We start from the raw sequence: 19087 nt of genomic DNA, 5'->3' as shown, positions 1-19087 counted from the left end.
CCAATGCGTTAGCCTGTGTTTTAATGGAGCTTTCCAGTCTTATTAAACATGACTGAAAACCACTCCATTTTTGCCCATCAAGACAAGGTCTAGGGTTCTGGGGACTTAAGCTTCCCTCTTGATATCTGTGATACCATCAAACTAGGGAAAAATAAAAGTCTGTTAAGACTTTGTAAAGAAAAGATGACTGACCAGTTCACACCAAAGAACACCACCCAGGCTTTCATGTCACTTGAAACTGGAAACAGATCCTGAAGCAGAGAAAGAAACTGCTCCATAAACGTCAGATGCAGGTCAATATGAAAAAGTATAGAAGGTCTTTTAGGTGCTAGAGCAGGAGATGACATATCACTAGAGGGCGCCAGACACCACATTACAGTTCCAGTACCGCTGGGGTTAATACTTGGCCGTCTAGGCAGAATGTGCTGCTTCAACCAGCGAGATGGTTTCAGTGATGTCTCCCCACTCCTGAGCACAGCACCGCAGCCTCCTTACTGAGCTCCTGTTTGTGCTGCAAGATACCCGGAACACAGCTTGTGTGTTGCCTGCTGCTGGGGGCACTGCCCGTGCCAGTTCTGGGCAGAAAAGGGGTGGAGAAAGGTGGTGTAACAAGAGCGAAGCCCAAACCGCCCCCATAGACCCTAGCCCTGCAAGGGGGTGACGTCCATTCCCTGTAGCAGCACACCCGCCACGCTTTGGGGTGCTTGAAGCTACTTGGCTGTGGCAGCGTTAAAGTGAACACGAAAGGCCTTTGTTTCCTGCCGCTTCCTTATCCCTTTATGGCAGCCTTGTCTGCAAGCAAGTCCGTCCTCCCAGAAGCTCAGGGGTGTGCTGAGGTGGAGAGGTGCTGGCATAGGTCTGAGACTGCAGGACACAGTTGACAATGGACTTGGGGATCCAGCCCTTTCAGAAACAAAACACGTTTAAGTAAGAGGGTCTGAAGATTTCCGTGCAACGAATGGGCCAGCCTCAGCTCAGTTTTGGAGAGAGTGGCTGGAGTGACTCCATGCATGTAGGAAGCTATGCTGGTGCAAAGTCAGGAGTCTGGCAGCCTGGGGTCCCTTCTAGGCAATGCACTGGTGGAGTGGAGATGGGGGGAGGAGGGCATTTTGCCCTGTGCAGAACTAGCTGTGTCAGCTTTGTGCCCCCACTGGAGGAGCCCCAGGAGCAGGGATCATACAAGGGTGGATTAGAGGAAGCAAGGACAGGGACCTGAGGCTGTCCTGTGTCCCAGCGATTAGAGCTAGTCTGAATAATGGAGGTGCAAGATGCCTCCTCTCAGTCCCCGCCCCAGCGCCAGCACAGGGATGAATCCTGCTCCCAAGGCACATTTCTGTGTCAGCTTGCTTTGGAGAAAAGTGCTATGAAACAAAGGAAAGGAGAATGCACGCATCCCAGGCTCTCCTGAGGGTATAAACAGCCTGGCTATCTACCAGCTTTAATGTGATGACACACTGTGCTAAGGAGCATGAGGGCAGTTCCTGGATATTAGTTTACAGTGATTCACTCCCCAGCTCCCAGAAAGGATCATCACCCTAGAGCCCGCCTCATGCTGCATGTCTCCCTCCCACAGGCGGCATGTGGTGACTTGGGGCAATAGCAAAGTGGCCATATATCCTAGCAAGGCGGCGAGAACTTGCCTTGAGGGCCATGCTCAGGAGCCAAGTGAAGTGAGTCTGATGTTGGTCACCTTCCCGTGGTTGCAGAACAATGCAGCTCAACCTAGACTCAGCCCTGGCAATTGGGGGAGAACAAGGAATTTAGATTCTTTCCGATGGGAGAGCGTCTGAACCTCTTGGCATGGATGCTAAAGTAGCCCTTGCCACCCCAGGTTTGGATTAGTTCATCTGCTTGCATTGAACCATGCTTACAAGCGCTCCATGACTTCCTACGGGACTGAGACTTGTGCGTGAATTAAATAAAATAGATAAAAAGTACATGTATTGAGGTCTAATAATAATGCCCCAGAGGGGTAGTTCTTCCTGTGGGGAGAAGTTTGATTAGCCATTGAACTATACACGTATCAGCTCTCATCTCATCAGCAACACCTCACTAGTCCCACTTCATTTTAATTCTAGGCCCTGTCCTGCCATGGTGTCCCTGCAGGCTAATATGCCTGTGTGTGGGCACAGGGCAATGCCTGTGCGGATGATGTTGTAGGCCCAGGGCTGTACTTTGTAAGTGAATTTAGTGCCCATGAAAATAATGGAATGTACCAACAACGCAGGCTACAAACCAGACACAGTTCTCTATGCAGCCCTTCCAGTACACCTCAGCCCTAATCGGCTTCAGACCCTGCTATCCAGTCCTGCCTCCTCTGCCAACATAGCGCATTCCTGGGCTGCACCATGTTCGGTTTCAGAGCTTCTCCTGATTAAAGACTGCTACTGGTGTCCATCTGTGCACTGGGTTTGTGATGGGCATAAATGAGGGCTGGGATCTTCACTTGTAAGGATGCCTTGTTAAAAATAAAATGTAAAAGTTCAGCTGTTTAATGCTGTAATTGCCTTGCAGTTAGGTGCTAACTGGTCAGAAGAGTGGTTTCTGTATGGCCCCAGATGAGTGTTGTACTGAGCATATTTGTATTTCACTGACATTGTGCATTCATGCACGCACAGATGTAGACACACCAGGGTCCACTGGCAAGATGTATCTCTTGAATGCTCAACACACATGCTAAAATAATGCATGCACAGATTCCTGTTAACATTCAGAGCCTTCACCTGACTTGCCCCTTTTGTATGGGCATGAACTCGGAGTGGGTTGCAGTGCAAATCAGATACACAGTTGTCTTCTTCTTCCAGCAGTGTCGTACACTGACAAAGTCCCTTTGGACAATGAGGTTCCCAGGGCTCTGAGCTGTGACCTCGTGAGTCAACAGGGTGTTCTTCCCAATTCTTTGGAGGATCTTTAGCAAGAACACAAACCAGAGAAGTGAATGGAAACTAGTGGATGGGGAATTGCAAACCAAACTGTCTGGAAAACATGATCATCTTCCAAACATAGTGAGGTGATGACAACCCATGAACCAGCTTGCCATTTTGTGCCCTTAATGCCATGCCCTGGAGCCCCTTCCCTGAAAGGCACTAATGGTTTTGCAAAACAAATGCTTATTCTCCTTGCTGGCTCCTTTCCACAGCTGTGGAAACCCACTTTTAAATGTATTCTTGGTACATCTTTGGTAGAAAGAAATTGAATGTTCTAACCATCCCCCCCTCCCATCCTTTTCCAAAGCTGCTATGATCAAGGCATATATACAGTAGCAAAAGCTGGATTTTGTGCCCCATTTAAAATCCTGTTCCTTCCTTACCTGTATATAGGCTTAAATGCATGATTGGAAAGAAAGAATCAGCCTGTGCTAAGTGTTGGCGGGGTTGGGGTTAACACTATCTTCCTCAGCAGAGGAAAGGTCACAGCTGCAAGCTCTAAGCCCAGGGACGGGCAGGTGAGAGAGCTGGCACAGCTGCAGATAATTAAGTGATCCTCTCAGTACTATAAGGGGGATGTGCTCCCAGGAGCCTGGTTAATCAATATTAGGTGTGACAGGCTGGGAGGGCTGAAAGAAGTGGCTACTATCATGACAGAAGAAGAAATGTCATTAGCTTGCACTGGTTTTTGGGTTAGGTCACTTAAAACACTTAGAATGCTATTACTTCCTTTAAAGGGGTAGGGGAGTGTTTCTAATACTAGATGGCACTTGCAGAGTGGAAGCCAAGCTGAAGGAGATAGAATGTATGGATTGGAAAATATGGTGTGACTCCAGTAGCCTGCTTAGAAGCTAGACAGGGATGTGCCCTGAGCTGTAATGAAGCAGATGAACAGGTCTCTGAGTAGCAAGGTACTAAACTCAGGAGCAGATATTAGAGGACAAACCAAAGAGAAAATCTGAGGTGGCAACACACTCACAATCTGCTCCCAGGGCCGTGCCCCCCACATGCATTACAGCATCATTACTAGCAGTGTGGAGTCCTGAAATGAACCAAACATTTATGGGGAAACATCCTAGGGTAGGGGTGGTCAGTGCTGCGGTCTGGTAGCCAATGGGAAAATGCTGCTTCTGGTCTGACCAGTCATTTCCCCCTACTTCTGACTAGGTACTTGACCTGCCATTAAGGTACCTCTCTGAAGGCAAGCCTCTGTTGCTTTTGGGGTGGGAAGGGAGGTGAGGTTCTCTATTTTATTGTTGAAGACCACTTCAAAGATCTTTGATATATGATCAGTTTAATTAGCCGAGTGGCTGTCAGCATTCAGATGGGTTTCCTCTGTACATCTGTAACTTGTGAACCTTGTGATTTACAAGGCTTCATTATGTGACTCAGCACACACGTTCATTGCTCTCAGTTAATTAGCATGATCTGTGCATTAGTTCGTGGTCTTATAAAGAAACTCTGCACAGTGATCTCTATGTAGGAGCATAATGGTGATAGATTGCAGCAGCTTTTTTCTGTATAAAAACAAAACTATTTCAGTTTACTGTGTTCTATGACCCTATGCAGATATCTAACAGCCTATCACCCAATGAGGACATGACCCTCCCATTCTATCTGAGTTCCGTCTTTGGTCTCATGGACCATTCATTAATATATCTGACAATGATCAATATAAGTTTCCTACAATCAAGGTGCCCATGGGACTTGTTTTACTTCCTCTTTCTTGGTTAATATGGTATCCAGTACAAAAAGCTCTCCCGAGCCCAAACTCATGTAAACCTGAAAATATATGGTAGTGTATCAAATCTCCAGGCCCCAGTTTAACTCCTGCTCTTTTTCTGCATTTATTGTCATGTCAGTGCTCTCACCAAGGTGCAGTAGTTGTGTGTAATAGGCTCCGCCTCTTCTAAATAACCTGAGTCTCCCTATGCAATTTCTACAGTGACATTACACTCAATGTGATGTCTCAAATCCATAGCATAGGGTTATCCTGGCAATCAGGCACCCAGGGGAAAGGAAATATAGAGAACTATAAATGTTAAATGAGATGTTGGTAAAATGATGCATTCTCTGTCTGTTGGATTATATCCTGCCCTTATAGGAATTGGCATCAATGTTCAATACATTTTTCACTTCTAAGATCCTATATAGGATTTTTTATCCCTAGCTAGGTTCCTGTGATCCTAGGTCTAGTTGGTAGGTGGAGTAGTTCCCTGCAAGTATATGTTATCTGAGCTCCACTATCAGTATTGGCTGGCTGTGAGGTTTGAAGTGTTGGCTTGGACCTACAAAGCCCTAAAAGGCTTAGGACCTATCTATCTGAGAGACCATCTCTTTCCCTGTGACATGCTGCCACAGCTGAGATCAGCAGAGGAGCTGAGCTGTAGCCCCCCTGGCACATATAGGAAGGGTTGCTGGCAGGGTGTTCCTGGCAATGGCCTTGTGGCTTTAGAATTCATCCCCTTGGCCTGAAATAGTCCCAGTCTGCTGGCCCTCAGGGCATGCGGCAAAGCTCACCTCTATCCAGGCATTGAAAATGGAGAGGAGTGGAGGGTGGGAAGCTGGCACGAATGGGGAATTACTTAAAGGAAAGAGGGGATTTGAGTTGCCTGGTTTGCTGCTGGACGGTTATACTGAATTATACTGCTGCACTTTAGCTATACTTGGCTATTTAATTTGGCTGGTTTTTTTCAAGTTCTGTCAAGGATCCTGAGAGCATTTATATAAATGTAAATAAGTAACTGCAGAAGGCTTTGGGAGAGATTTGTAAACAGGCAAACCAGTAGCAGAGGAGAAACTGGAGGCCATAGAATACCCAGACCCATCTCTCCATTTACCTTGATTTGACTAAAGCCAGGATTCCACTCAGGCATTTGCTCCAGCTTCTCAAACAGGATAGCTGGTCCACTGCAGCATCCAGCACCGTCTCCATTCGGAAGACTTGTCGAGCCTGAACAGAACTGTAATCAGCACTAACTCTCTTTTTCCTTGGTTGAAAGAACACATGGCAGTGTAATCCTGACCACGATAAGGTAGGTGGTGGATTACCAAGAGGCGTCCGGACACAGGCTAATGCCATTTAGCATACCCACACCTGCAAGGACATGCATAGAGAGGCACTGAATCATTCACTGACATAATAGGCCTTTCTAATAAATGATTTTGGTCCTTTTTAATCACCATTTGTTTTACAAATGAAAGTCATCATATCTAAATCATGTCACTACTATTTATTTTTAAAATATTCACCAGCAGTGCTTCATTCTTCATTCCTTTCTAGCTAGAGGAAAATAGCCTCGTAAAGACCTTAATATATTAAACACATAAATCAAAACACAGCAATGATTTGGTGTCTGTTAATTTTGCAGCATAAACATTTTTAACTTTCTCTGGGACTATGATTGACTGACTTTTCCCCTCAAAGCCTTTTCATCTTGTCTAGTTGTTTAATGTATTTGTGTGTGTGCTTAACAAATTGTCTGTTAGAAGTTGCACCTGTTTCCTTTTACATTGAACATAATGTACAATGGTTTTTTGCTTTAGGCACTCATGTTATCTACCTGCTTTTCTGAATCTTCACACATACCATGGGCCTTGGTAGTCACACCCTCTCCCACACACATACACACAACCCTCTAGCCTCTCAAACTAATTCAGCTATAGTCTGTTCCATGCACAGACATGTGGAAATGTGATAGATGTTCTCAGTTGCACTTTTAGCACTGGCTTTTCAGTCTCAAAAGGGGCTCAGTGGCAGGGGGCATAGCTAGAGATTAGTTATTAAAAATAACGAGAGGAAGTGATGGAGGCTGATTCCCTCTAGCCCTCCCATTCACCCAAGATTTTCTCAGCCTGAAAGCTTTTTTGGACTAGAGTAGCAAAGGCAAGGACTCTCTACCTGGTTAGTTTCTGTCTGCCAGTCATGCTGCTGCAGTATCCCTACAGTCCTATGAAGTGTGGCTTCTCCTTGATTCACATAGGAAAGCTCTCTGTTTGAAAACCATCTGGGGCTAACTTCAGAGCCATGGTCTTGACCCGCAGCTACAGAAGAAAACGCAAAGTGCTTGTTCATGAATGTTCAGAAGCCTCCCTACTTTGCCTATATACTCTGGCCTTTGATAAGGATACATGATGGATCTGCTTTTCATGAGTTGTATGTGAAATTACAGTATACACTAATGGGCCTCTCAGCTGTAAGAAGATAGATCTGAATCTTCTCAGACTTTGGAAAAGTCCAGATTGGAACATCTTTGCTTGGGGCCATTTCCAATTTGACATACAGAGAAACATCCCATTGCCAGCTAGCCATTTAAGTCAGTTTCCCCATCACTGATGTTAAAGGGCTATGAGTCATGGTTATGACATTACAACTGTGGAATAAAATATCTTTAAAGTGGAAAACCATTTAAACAGGTGACTTTTTAAGCAATCACATTAATATCCAGATAAACTAGTATCAGCAATATGTTGATTGGCCCAGACACCTCTGGTAGCATCATTCCACCATATGATAACAAAATGCTCAATGTTTTCTGGAAATCAAGCCAAGTATAAAAATCAAAATTAAAAGCTGCTTCTACAACAGCCTCACTTGGACAATGGGCCTCAAAATCCCAGTGTTGACATACAGGCCTCTGTATCTACGTTGCAATTTCTACCATTGTAAGAAATCGTTTTTAAGTGCAATGTATAGCAACATCTTCACTGAACATGGTTGTATTGATCAGTGGAGATGGGACACAACTTGATAAAATCAGTTTATCAAAACCAATCTCAGGAGTCAGTCACTAGCTATGTGCTGACTTGCTGAAAAGTATTTTTTTTTTAAATTACACTTGGGAACTAGCTCCCAACAGTAATGTGATAGAAACTGAATGCAGATGGGGTACTATTTAGTAGCATTATGCATATCACATTGTCCCTCCAACGAGTGGTTCAAAAAAGCAGGGCAAGTAGCTTCCATCTGCAAATCTTTAGGTAATTATTAGAAGGGCCTAAAAGCACTATCTACATATAAAAAAACACTGTTGTCTGGACACAACCGTTGCTAAAAGCCTTTGGATTTTATTTATGATGAGTTCATTTTGTATCTCTGACAAAGTCTCAGAACAAAAATACAAAAGTATTACAGAAGTCTGGCCACTAGCCAATACTGAAATGGTAATGAATTATTCAAGGTATTGAGACCCATCATGTGATGAGAATAACATTAATTTTGTGCTCCCTGCAGTATAGTGCTACCTCTGGTTATGGATCAGTTGCATTCAGAACAGTCTTTTAATACATATCCATCCATTTCATGGGTTTGCAGGTAGCACATGCCATAGAGGCTGTGCCATCTGCAGTAGGAACCATCTATGGGCGATTTCTTGGGACATGTAACATCCAAGCATCTGTGATAAACAGAACCCTAACCCAGGGTCTTTCCACATTATCCTCCAAATAGAATCAGGAACTATAGAAGACAGGAAGTGAGATCCTTTTGACATGAATCCTCTTGCATCATGCCCAATAGCCGAAACAGCTGTTCTCTTCAAACCTAGAGGGGACAAACACGCAGACAGATACTAAAATGTATCACTTTTAGTAAGGAGGCATGTTGGCCTGGAGATTGAGGCAAAGGTCTGAGAGCAAAGAGAATGCTAATTAGAGTCACACGCTCACTGGATGACTTTGGATGGCTTTTGGGCAAGGCACTTGACTGCCTTATGCTTTAGTGAAGCTGGAAAATAAAATTAAAGAATTCTCTTGCCTCATAGCAGGTGTTTTTTCTAGTCATGGTACAGTAGCAATCAACAGTTTGGAGAGGGAAAAATCTGGTGAACTTCTAGAAAACTGCCTGAAGCTTTAGAGATGACCAAAAAATTGCAACATTTTTCAGAAAAAGGGCACCTTTATCTGGCAGAAAAATGGTGAATTTCAATTTTTTTCATGCAAACAGAGAGAAAGTTTTGAGGAAAACTTTTCATGAAAAATGTTCCAATTTTCCAATCAAATCTAGTAGAACTCTCAGTAAGGTGTTTGGTAGCCTCATGATGTGTCAAGGCTGAGTGTGTGATGAGGGCCCAAAATAAGGACCATGAAACAAGTATTCATATGGGAAACTTAAAATGCTGTGGGATTGCTTCCTTCAGGGTACATGGTCTTTGTATAACCTCAGTGGTCGTCATACTTTATTTTAATGTAAATAGTTTTCAACAATAAAGGTGAAGGGACATCAAATGTGTGTGGAATGTAGGTAACTTGGGGACTAAAATTAGCGTCATCCCTCAAAGTGAGGGATACTTGAGAGGTCTGGCCAAAATTTCTAATGACATTACATTGCTAGTAGCTTGCAGAAAAGCATCATATTTATAGAGTCCTAAAATTTAAGGCCAAAAGGTCATTATGATAATCTAATCTGGCCTCCTGCACAACACAGGCCTTAAACTCATCCAGTAATTCCTGCACAAAGCCAAGAACTTCCATCTGACCTTGGGAGTCTAAAACATACAGAAACATTCCCGTGGAGGAATGATGGGCGTTTGCCTTTTTCAGTTTTCTCTAACATTTTCATGTCTAAAACTCAAATTAACAAAAACTGCAGGATAAAATGTTTAGCACAGTACACTTTTATCCCAGGATGTTGCATCATATTTTATTAAACTGCTGCACATTATTATAGCCCTGTCTCACTGCAGTTCTGCACCTCTGCTATAAATCAGTAATATCTGCCTCAAAACACACCCTCTCCCTGTAATACACTGCACTTGACTGCTGCAAAAAAGGATCCCAGGGCCTCTCTGCAGAATAGTGCAGCAAGCAACACCATGCTGGGGAAAAGCCGATTCACGTGCTTTATAATGCATTGTTCCCCGGCATCAAGAGTTTGGTTTGGAAGGATTTGATTTTTTGAGTTCACCAATGTTTATTTCCAAATGTTTATACCAATGTTTATTTCCAAACACTTCTAAATTAAATTTTTGCACTATTAGGAAATACTGTCCCTCCCCAAAATAATAGTTGTTGTTTATTCTGAATGTTATAACTGTAGCAGTCAAGATTCATAACAGATTCAGGAACTTAGTCATAATTTTTTACCATGAAAATATTTAATGATTTATTGTTGGGTCTGCTAGCAAAGAAGGTACCTTTTATCTACCAATGCAACATATCTTATGGGCCAGATCCTTAGCTGATGTAAATGGGCTAAGGATTTGGCTTCTTATATTTTCAAATTTCCCTCCCTATAGGTTGATGAATGATCTCATTTATTGCATAAAAGGAAAGAATGATTAGCGGTATTTACAGGTTTAAAATCTGATTCTTCCTAAACATGAGATAGCAAAATAGGAATATATTCATTACATAAATGTCAGCCTATTTATAAGTGTGTGTCTCTCTGAGTGTATGCCTATATAAATACATGCATATATATTTTGTCTATAGAGTGGTGACTGATGCTATTTTCTGTGAGACTGAGATTCCACTATACAGGACATAGAGATTTATTATGGTTGTCCTGTAGAATCACACCAATTATTCAGAGATGGACAATGCTTTTGCATGGTTGACACTATATGGAGGAACATATTTACAGTATATTGTATGCTCTGCTTCATAGACCCAGGAGAATTCTGCTTACCAGTCATCTTTCGGAGGTGCTCATGTGAGATCCCACAGCACAGTTTGAAAGTTGCTGACAACATGGTGTGGAGGTGCTGCTTTTATTCAGTGCAAAAGCTGACTGTGGCACTAAATCATGCCTTTATCGTGATTTTGAAGAACAACACCTGATGATATGGACCATGCATCTAGAAAACAGCTGGGAATGAGGAGCATCCAAGGACAAGCCAATCAGAGAGAGGGTCTGGAGAGAGGCACCCACGTTAAAGAGAATTCACTGGTTTTTGTATATGTCCTTTTAGCCATTTTACAGTCAGCACTTGGTTTTTGGACAGTCCATCTCATTATTGTATTCCAAGCATATCAATCAGTTACTAATCCTTTTCTAGAAGCTCCTTGCACTCCTCTCTCTCCAAACAAACTGCAGCATACTGTTGAGATGAGCGAGACCCATTCTGAGGTGAGACACTCCAGAGTAAAATCTATTTTAATCACTCACATGCACCATTTCAGCTACTTGTAAATGCCTATTTGATTTTTACTCTGTAAAGGCCCCTCTGCCCACATCCCCCTGAAGGCCACTAGAGCTAATCCCACCTAGGAAACCTAAACTATGTTAAATTGTAGGTAACCACTGAAGATTAGGATGAAGATTTGTGTGCACAGAAATGTATGTTTTTGGCTTAAATGGGATGTGAATGGAATTCCAGCCCTGTAACCTGCTGTAGTGTACATTGTAAGATTCTTGCTGCCCTGATTAAAACGGGAAATGTCCCCCCTTTCGCTCACACACCAGTCACCAAAGATTTGATTGCCCCTAAACTGTAGTTACCATAGGACAGGTAGTCTCCTAGAGCATCTGTTCATGGTAAATTTGTCACAGAGTGATGTCACAGTTGTAGCCAGTAGTATCATGGGTAATGGTTAATTAATTTATATTTGTACAGTGCTTTTAATTTATTGATACGATCACTGAATTAGTAAGGAAAGTAGCCACCCAGGACAGCCAATACAATGAAGAGTTGAATCCCTCCGACCATGGCAGAATAACACCAGATGTAATTGGCTTGTTAGGAAGATCAGTAATGGGATACGAATACTTTCACTAAAAATGCTGATCTGACTTGCCAAATGTTGGCCATTTCATAGTTCTTTGTTACTACTTGATTTATGTGTGGTGCCCTGTGTGAAATGAGATAGTGAACTCTATATTCAATTCCCAGGAACAGCTACTCACCTGAAAAAACCCCATTATTACAGGTGATGCCTAGTTGTCACTCTGCTTAGCAGACTCAGGCAGGTCAGGAATGACCTATGACCTGGAGAGAGCTCAGTGGTTGGAAGCTTGCACTTGCTTCCCATTGTGGACTCAGTTTCCAGGCCTGGCATCTCTTTCCAGTACTAATAAATTCGCTCTTAAAAGGGTAACAATACTGAAGAGAGATCAGGCTCACTAAGGTCTAAAATCTGCCAGTGTGTTCAGCTGGGCTAGATGGCTTCTTATAGTGCATTTAACTCCTTGCTACAGCTCTTGATGACTCGGTATTCAGTGACTGCCTCTCTGTCTGCTTGTTTGCCATAGTGAACCCCAAGCTCTGTAATCCCCACGAAAGTAATCCCCACCCACATGGGAAGGACAATAAACATAAGCCTTCATTGCAGGCATTCAAAGTCACTCCCATATGAGATTTGCCAGTGAGGTAACAGGATAATTTAACTCTGTAATTCTGCAATCCTCAGTACCAGAAAAAATTAAAAAATTGGAGGTAATTCAGAGAAGTGGGGGGGGGGGAATGTAAGGGACAGGAGGTTTTGATTTATAAAGAAAGAACTAAATCTGTTTAGCTTGACCCAAGAATCTACATGTATCTAAAGGGTGTCACACCTAGGAGGGAATTAGGGAGGACGGAAAGGTCTGGAGGAAACAATCCTGCATTAACGTGTGTGTGTGTGTGTTGAGGGTAATAAATTTCTTTGATATCTAATTTCTACGATTCTGTGATGATAGTACTCTGCTTGTATAGTTGAAAGATGTATATTTTGTCATGGGGTGCCCCTTCCTAGGGCACCCTCCTGCAGCAGGCTGCTGCTCAACTGGTACACCTGCCTCAGTTTCCCTTCAGAATCTACCTGTGCAAAGGAATATTGTTTCTCAATTTAACATCCAAACCCCTTTATTCATATAAAGTGCCACAATCCACAAATCCCTCATAATAAAACAGTCCCTCTCAAATCCCCAAGGTAAAACACAGTTACAATATAGCAGCGCTTCATTCCCTTTCAAAAGTCACCATTCCCAGGTCACGCACCTGAAGGTTAACTACTCTCACAATTCCTTTAGCCCTTGTTTCAGGGCCCCAGACCTGCTACCTGAGAGTCTCAATACATGTTTCTCTTCCACAAGTCTTTTCCGATAATCCCCACTGAAGATTCCCTCAGGAGAACTCCTCACAGTGTTCCACTCTGCCAGGCCTCCCTTCTTGTGAGTCCTATCCCTGCTCAGGGAATTTCCCTCCAAGACCAAGCCCTTATTCTAGTCTCAGCTTCCCATGGCATTCCTCTACCCAGGCCTGCTGCAAGAGGGACTTCCAACGGTGTTCCACTCAGCCAGGCCTCCCTTCTTGTGAGTCCTATCCCTGCTCAGGGAATTTCCCTCCAAGACCAAGCCCTTATTCTAGTCTCAGCTTCCCATGGCATTCCTCTACCCAGGCCTGCTGCAAGAGGGACTTCCAACGGTGTTCCACTCAGCCAGGCCTCTCTGCCCACAAGTCCTATCCCTGCTCCTGGCATCTATCCTCCAATATCAACCCTCTTGTTCTGGGCTCAGCTTCTCCTAACTAGGCTGGTTCTTCCTCTTCTTCTCAGGGGCCTCTACACAAACTTTTTTTTTTTTTTTTAATTCAGCAGGGGTTCTCCAGCTCTGGCTAGTCCTCACCATCAAGCTTTTGCTTTTTCCAGTGGATCTCTGTACCAGCTCTCCTCTGCTTTTGTTTCTGCTCCTGTTTCTCCCTGGACCTCTTCTTTCCTCTTCAGGCAGCTCTCGCCTGCCCTTCTCTGTCTTTTCCAGACAGCTCTAATTCACCAGGTCTCTTACTCACCCAGTCTCCTTCCCCCTAGGGCCTTGCTGCCTTCTTTTAAGCACAACTGGGGTCGCCCTGTGACAGGTTCGCTCCCAGATGCTCTGCACTGGAGGATGGAGAAAAGTCCCTGTGCTCCAGTACTGAGCCACTGGGGACAAACATAATGTAATATGAGAAAATAAAGACCTCTGTTATCTCACTGCTCCTGGATCATGTGCTCTCCAGAGTACTGAAGTGGCACTTCAAAGTCAAGTATGCAAAGTAACTAAAAGAAAACAACAACAAAAGGCTAAATGAACCAGGTAGAAAGTAAAGCTCTTTGTTTATCAAGTCAGGTGAATGTCAAAGTCCTGAGGGGGATGGAGAAGTTTAGAGGACCCCATCAAGAGAACCTCTCATCTTTTTGGAAATTATTTATTTTATAATTTGTTTTTTCCTTTGTCAATAATAACACCACTTCCAGAGGCTCAAAACAGAAGGGTCTCCCTTCCATTGCACTCAGCAGTGCCAATTTGTTGGTGTGTTTGTGGTTATTGTCGCTCATCATTAGTTCTTAATTATGCATACACTGGTTTGTTGTTGTAGGTTTGCCCATGATTGTTTGGTTACACTGGTTTATTTTTATTGTGCTGTGTCACTTTCAGCCCTCCATCATTTATCCCACCACGTAGTTCTTAGGGTTTCTGTATGCCATTCCCATGATGCCGATCAGCTGTCCTAGGCAGGTACTTTTCAATCCTGAGTGTTATTTTCCTATTATCCAAGAATTACTCACAGTGCTTATCCCAAATCACAGTAAATTCTGTATTGGTTTAAATATTGACCTAGTTACCTTTAGAAATTAGGAAGTAAGGAGAAGAGCAAAGTAATCCATAAATTAAGAGGGATGATTCCTGTCTAGTCTAAGATGGGAGTAACAACAGTCTTGCTAGACAGGATGAAATCTTAGTTACATTCTGTTGAATTAAGGAAACGGTTGCTTTATTGTGACCGTTCCTGTGTCAATGAAAAGTTCTCTGACTGTCCTTCCCTTCAACTTACATCCTCTATTTACACTGTCTCTCCCCTTGGAGTTTACGTGTGAAAAAGTCTCTGTTACTGTTTGAGGTCTGAGGGATGAAATCTTGGCCCGTTGGAAGTCAGGGGGAGTTCTGCCACTGATTTCAGTGAGGCCAAAGGTCTTCTGCTATGCCAGTGCAGACCGTTGCTTCTCAAACACAACTTCTTAGAATAAGTGTATTGTTCTTCCCGTTCTTCCATTTGTATCCATTATTGAAGGCAGCTTTTCAGATGGTTTCCAATTAACTTGTAGTCCTTTTTACAAATCCTTTGAACCGGGGTAAGTGTTCTGTGGAGATCCTAAAATCTATTGTTTGAACTTCACCTAACACCTCCCTGAAAAACCCTCCTTGTTACATCAAAGCCTGTTTGCTGTTGATAGCCCCACTTGTCTCAGGCTGAATGGATGGTTTCACTCATTTCCTATAGCCATAAATTTAAACATGTCATCCTGCTGCAACACCTCTAATTGATATCAGATGATTGAGCTGTAGATTGGCCTCGGCTACTGCTGAATTCTGGGTTACACTCTGTCTGGTTACTGACTGGTCTGCTATTGCAGGATTACACATCCTGGGTGTTGGGCTACTGGTATTGGATTGTTCAGTGGTGGTTTTTTAGGAAAGGGGTGGTGGTTTGTTTTTGTGCTTGTTTTGAAGAACTCTTCCTCTCCATAAGGAATGACATGGATTTCTCAGAGAGTTATAATTACAGAAAGGCAGGTCAAGCTTACCAATTTTACAATGTCTCCCTTAATGAGGCTGGGCAAACTTCAGTTTCCTTGTCATTGCAGTTTGCCTTTGCTCTGCTCCTACTTCACCTACCTAAGCTTGCATGCTATATTGTGTTAGGAACTGAAACAATAACATCCAGCTCTGGAGACTGCTCCATCCTCTGCTTAATCCCTGGCTAGACGGTCACACTTAGTCACCCATTTTGATTGCTTGCCATATGCCTCCAGCAGACAGGTCAGACCTTTGCATTGTTCTTTCACATCACATGCACTGGGGCATGTCAGCTAGGAAAACAGCCTCCAGACGCCATCTCACATACTCAGAAGCACTCATCTCTCTTAGAGTTTCCAAAAGGGCATCTCCATAGTTGCAAACCACCTCATTCAGAGGTCTCCTACTTGGGCATCCGTAATGATGGTCAAGGGGGGCGCTGCACTTGTATTCTGGGGCTTGTATAAAAACACCATAATGTTGAATTCTTTGTGGCATCTTTATTTCAGTTGATGAAATGCAACCTGATTCTCCACTGCCCTGCCCCTTGTATGGTCATTTACAGTAGTGCAATATGAGAACCCTACTAACTCAGGATGAGACACTGTAATAGGCCAGCTTCCACTCCCTTTGCTCTGGTGTAAATGACATCACCAGCTTCAGGGCAATGGAGAATTAGGTCCAAAATGTTTTATTTCATGTATCTATGGGTTGTGTACAAAAAGTTGTATGTGTTTGTTGGAAATAAGTTCTTAATGTGTTTGGGAGGCAGTCCGTAAACCCAGCCTGCCCTAGACAAAGGAATGTGGATTTACCAGTGTGACTGGCTTGATTACTGCAGAGGACATGAAAGTATATTTATATGTATGGTAAACAACGTTATCAAACTAAAAAGCAGCAGGTAAGTTCTGGTCTACATTAGGAATGTTTATTGGTATAGCTATATATTTTAGGGGTGTGAAAAATCCACACCCCCACGAGAGCCGTAGCTATACTGACCAGGCATAGGCAGCACTAGGTTGATGGAAGAATACTGCCTCTTGGGGAGGTGGATTACCTGTGCCGATGGGAGAACCCCTCCCATCGGTGTAAGTTGGGTCTACACTGTAGTGTTTTAAGTTCAGACATACCCTTAGTGAGCACATTGTGGGAAAGAGTCTGCACCCCAGGAATCCTTCCTGGCTCTTGAGACAGAGACAACAGGCTTTGGGTAATAGAAGTGGAGCAAAAAGGCATTTTTATTATCCATGACTTAGGGAACAAAGAAAGTCTGTGAACATTGGGTCCCCTGGCCTGGAGGGCTGAAGATGCTGGTAACTTGATGGGAGTAAGAAAACTGCGTAGGCAAATATTGTAACTTGCTAAGATTAAGTTTTAGTCACTAGAAAGTGTGTTTTGTTTTGGTTGTAACCAGACCTCTCTCTTTTTCTCTTGCTTAGTATCATTAAATCTCTGTTCTTTTTGTATTATTTTATTACAAATCCAGCTCAGTGCTAAGTATTACAGTGAAGTGCGAGTTTTCAGCTACCTAACAAGCTGATGTAGGCTCTGTCTCTTTGGAGGCAGTGAACATCATAATTTCTGTGAGTGTGCATGAGAGGGATGGGTCACTGCAGGGAGATTTTGCTGGGGAACAAGGGAACTGGGGTTCCCTGATTGTTACTTCCAAGGCAAGGTTCAGACTGACAAAGTCTTGAAGATTTTGCTGCCAAGGCAGACAGGCTGGTATATCAGGGAGCTGAGACAGGTTAGCAGCCTCAAATCTCTTGCTTTTGTTAAGGCAAAGGGATGACACAGTAGATCACAGTTCCGGGTGTCCTGAGCAGGATATCACACCAATGTACCGCTGAAGCTGAAAAAACCTCTGGAAGGGACCTTGAAACTTTAAGATTCCACTGACTTCCAAAAAGTGGGAGATTAAAACTGCCATCAGCAGCAAAAATTAATGAATTACATTCCAAAACTTTCCAGAAACTTCCAAAGGACCTGGAAATGTGTTTCCAGCCAAAGCAAAGAGAGTTAGCCTCTCCCCCCGGGAAGGCTCAGGAGATAGTCTTTCTTAAATGCCAGAAATTTTACTACTCTTTTATGGGGAAAAAATACAACAATTTGCTGTTTAAGCAGAATTCTTGAACCGGGTCTGAATGAAGATCTTCTGGTCCCTCACTGAAGTGTCAGGTATCTCACTCATCCCCCACTTCCTCCTAGTTACTATCTTAGGCTACTTTAGATACAGTTCTCGTCCCTACATCTCCCCTACCCCAGGCAAGTTGGACTTCGTGATAAATGGTCACTTATCACAAAATATTCAAGTTGCTTCCTGTCCCAAGAGATCATTTACCTTAGATCCAAGTGTTATCTTAGATCTCACACCAAAGACAATGTTGGTAGCCAATCTTTTAGTAAAAATAACAAAGGATTTATCAACTAGGAAAAATAAATGAGTTATTTACAGGTATTAGCACAAATGATTTACAGTCTTTGGTCCCAAAAGGTGGCAGAGATGTAGCAATCTGTCCACTGAATGTCTTTTAGGGCTAATCCAGGTTGACCCTGGAGACCTCTGCTTTTCTTCCTTAGCTCCAGCCCTTGTGAGAGTCCAAGCAGCCAAGACAGAAGCATTTCCTCTTATGAGCATCTTTATATGCCTTTTCCCCAGACTTCAAACCGATGGGATGAGAACTCCTGCATATAACTTCTCCATGGATTGATGGGGCAATCAACAAAGTTTTTGTCCTAACATGGCCCATTTAGTCTTGATAGTCCTTCTTGAGGGTTAGGGGAACTACTACCTGTGAACTGTTTATATTCACAAGTTCAGAGCTAGCATTTTCACACTAATAGAGCAACATTTTAACATTACCTTAAAGCAATGGGACACGGACATTACAATTATGATATACAAATGTAGCAACTTACAAGCGTTTTATAGAGACTAAACCCCTTCTTGCAAGTCTAACACCTACCTTGAACAATACGAATATATAGGTGAGCTGGTCTGATTTCCAGCTATGAATTTGTCAGTGCTCAGCTGACACCTGGAACCTTGGCAAGGCAAGAGCTGGCACATGGTTTACCAGCATTATACACCCCTCTGTGACCAGAGGTAGCCATCTTGAAACTGTTACATGGGTGTGTGGCTAGTCAAGGCCTTAACTTTGCTATGGTGGTGGCTGTTTTAGTTCAAGGGCAAGACAAAGTAGCAGGGAAATGAAAGTGCTTCTGGGGCCAGTAGGACTCGGCAGGATGTGAATGATCTTTATCCTGACTGCCACGACTCTAAAAGCAGCAGTAACAAAAGGGATAGAGGGGTTCTTCTCCTCTTGAAGTTTTGATGGTGCACGGTGGTGCATAGCTGTGTCCATACATCACCATTAAGGGCCAATTAGCCACTCGGAGCACTGCTGGTGAGACTCAGTGACTCCTGCCATGCTGCAGTAGCCAGGGACCAGTCTCACAACTTGCCAGTTGACTCTGAGAAGTAAATAACTTGACCTCAGGTTTTGCAGTTGTCAAGGCATGCCCTTAAGTAAGTATTTTCAAGTGGATGGAAAATACGTGTTTAAACAGCTATTTAGCTGAAATCATAACTATGAAGTGCCAAGGATTGCTCCATAACAGGGCATACAGGAGAAATTGAGGAAACTATCATTTTGCTTAAGACAAAAATTGACACATATTTCAGGGT

The 19087-nt window shown here is 43.3% G+C and overlaps 1 pseudogene; it reads right to left on the bottom strand.

The window, feature by feature from the left end:
- Nucleotides 1-333: 333 nt before the first annotated feature.
- LOC137156228 (steroidogenic acute regulatory protein, mitochondrial-like) lies at nucleotides 334-10749 on the bottom strand (annotated as a pseudogene).
- Nucleotides 10750-19087: the final 8338 nt, after the last annotated feature.

Source organism: Emydura macquarii, unplaced genomic scaffold (genome assembly GCF_026122565.2).
Source record: "Emydura macquarii macquarii isolate MOO-44397 ecotype Brisbane River unplaced genomic scaffold, CSIRO-AGI_Emac_v2 contig_1390, whole genome shotgun sequence".
Classification (NCBI taxonomy): Eukaryota; Metazoa; Chordata; order Testudines; family Chelidae; genus Emydura; species Emydura macquarii.
This window is presented reverse-complemented; position numbering and strand designations above follow the sequence as displayed.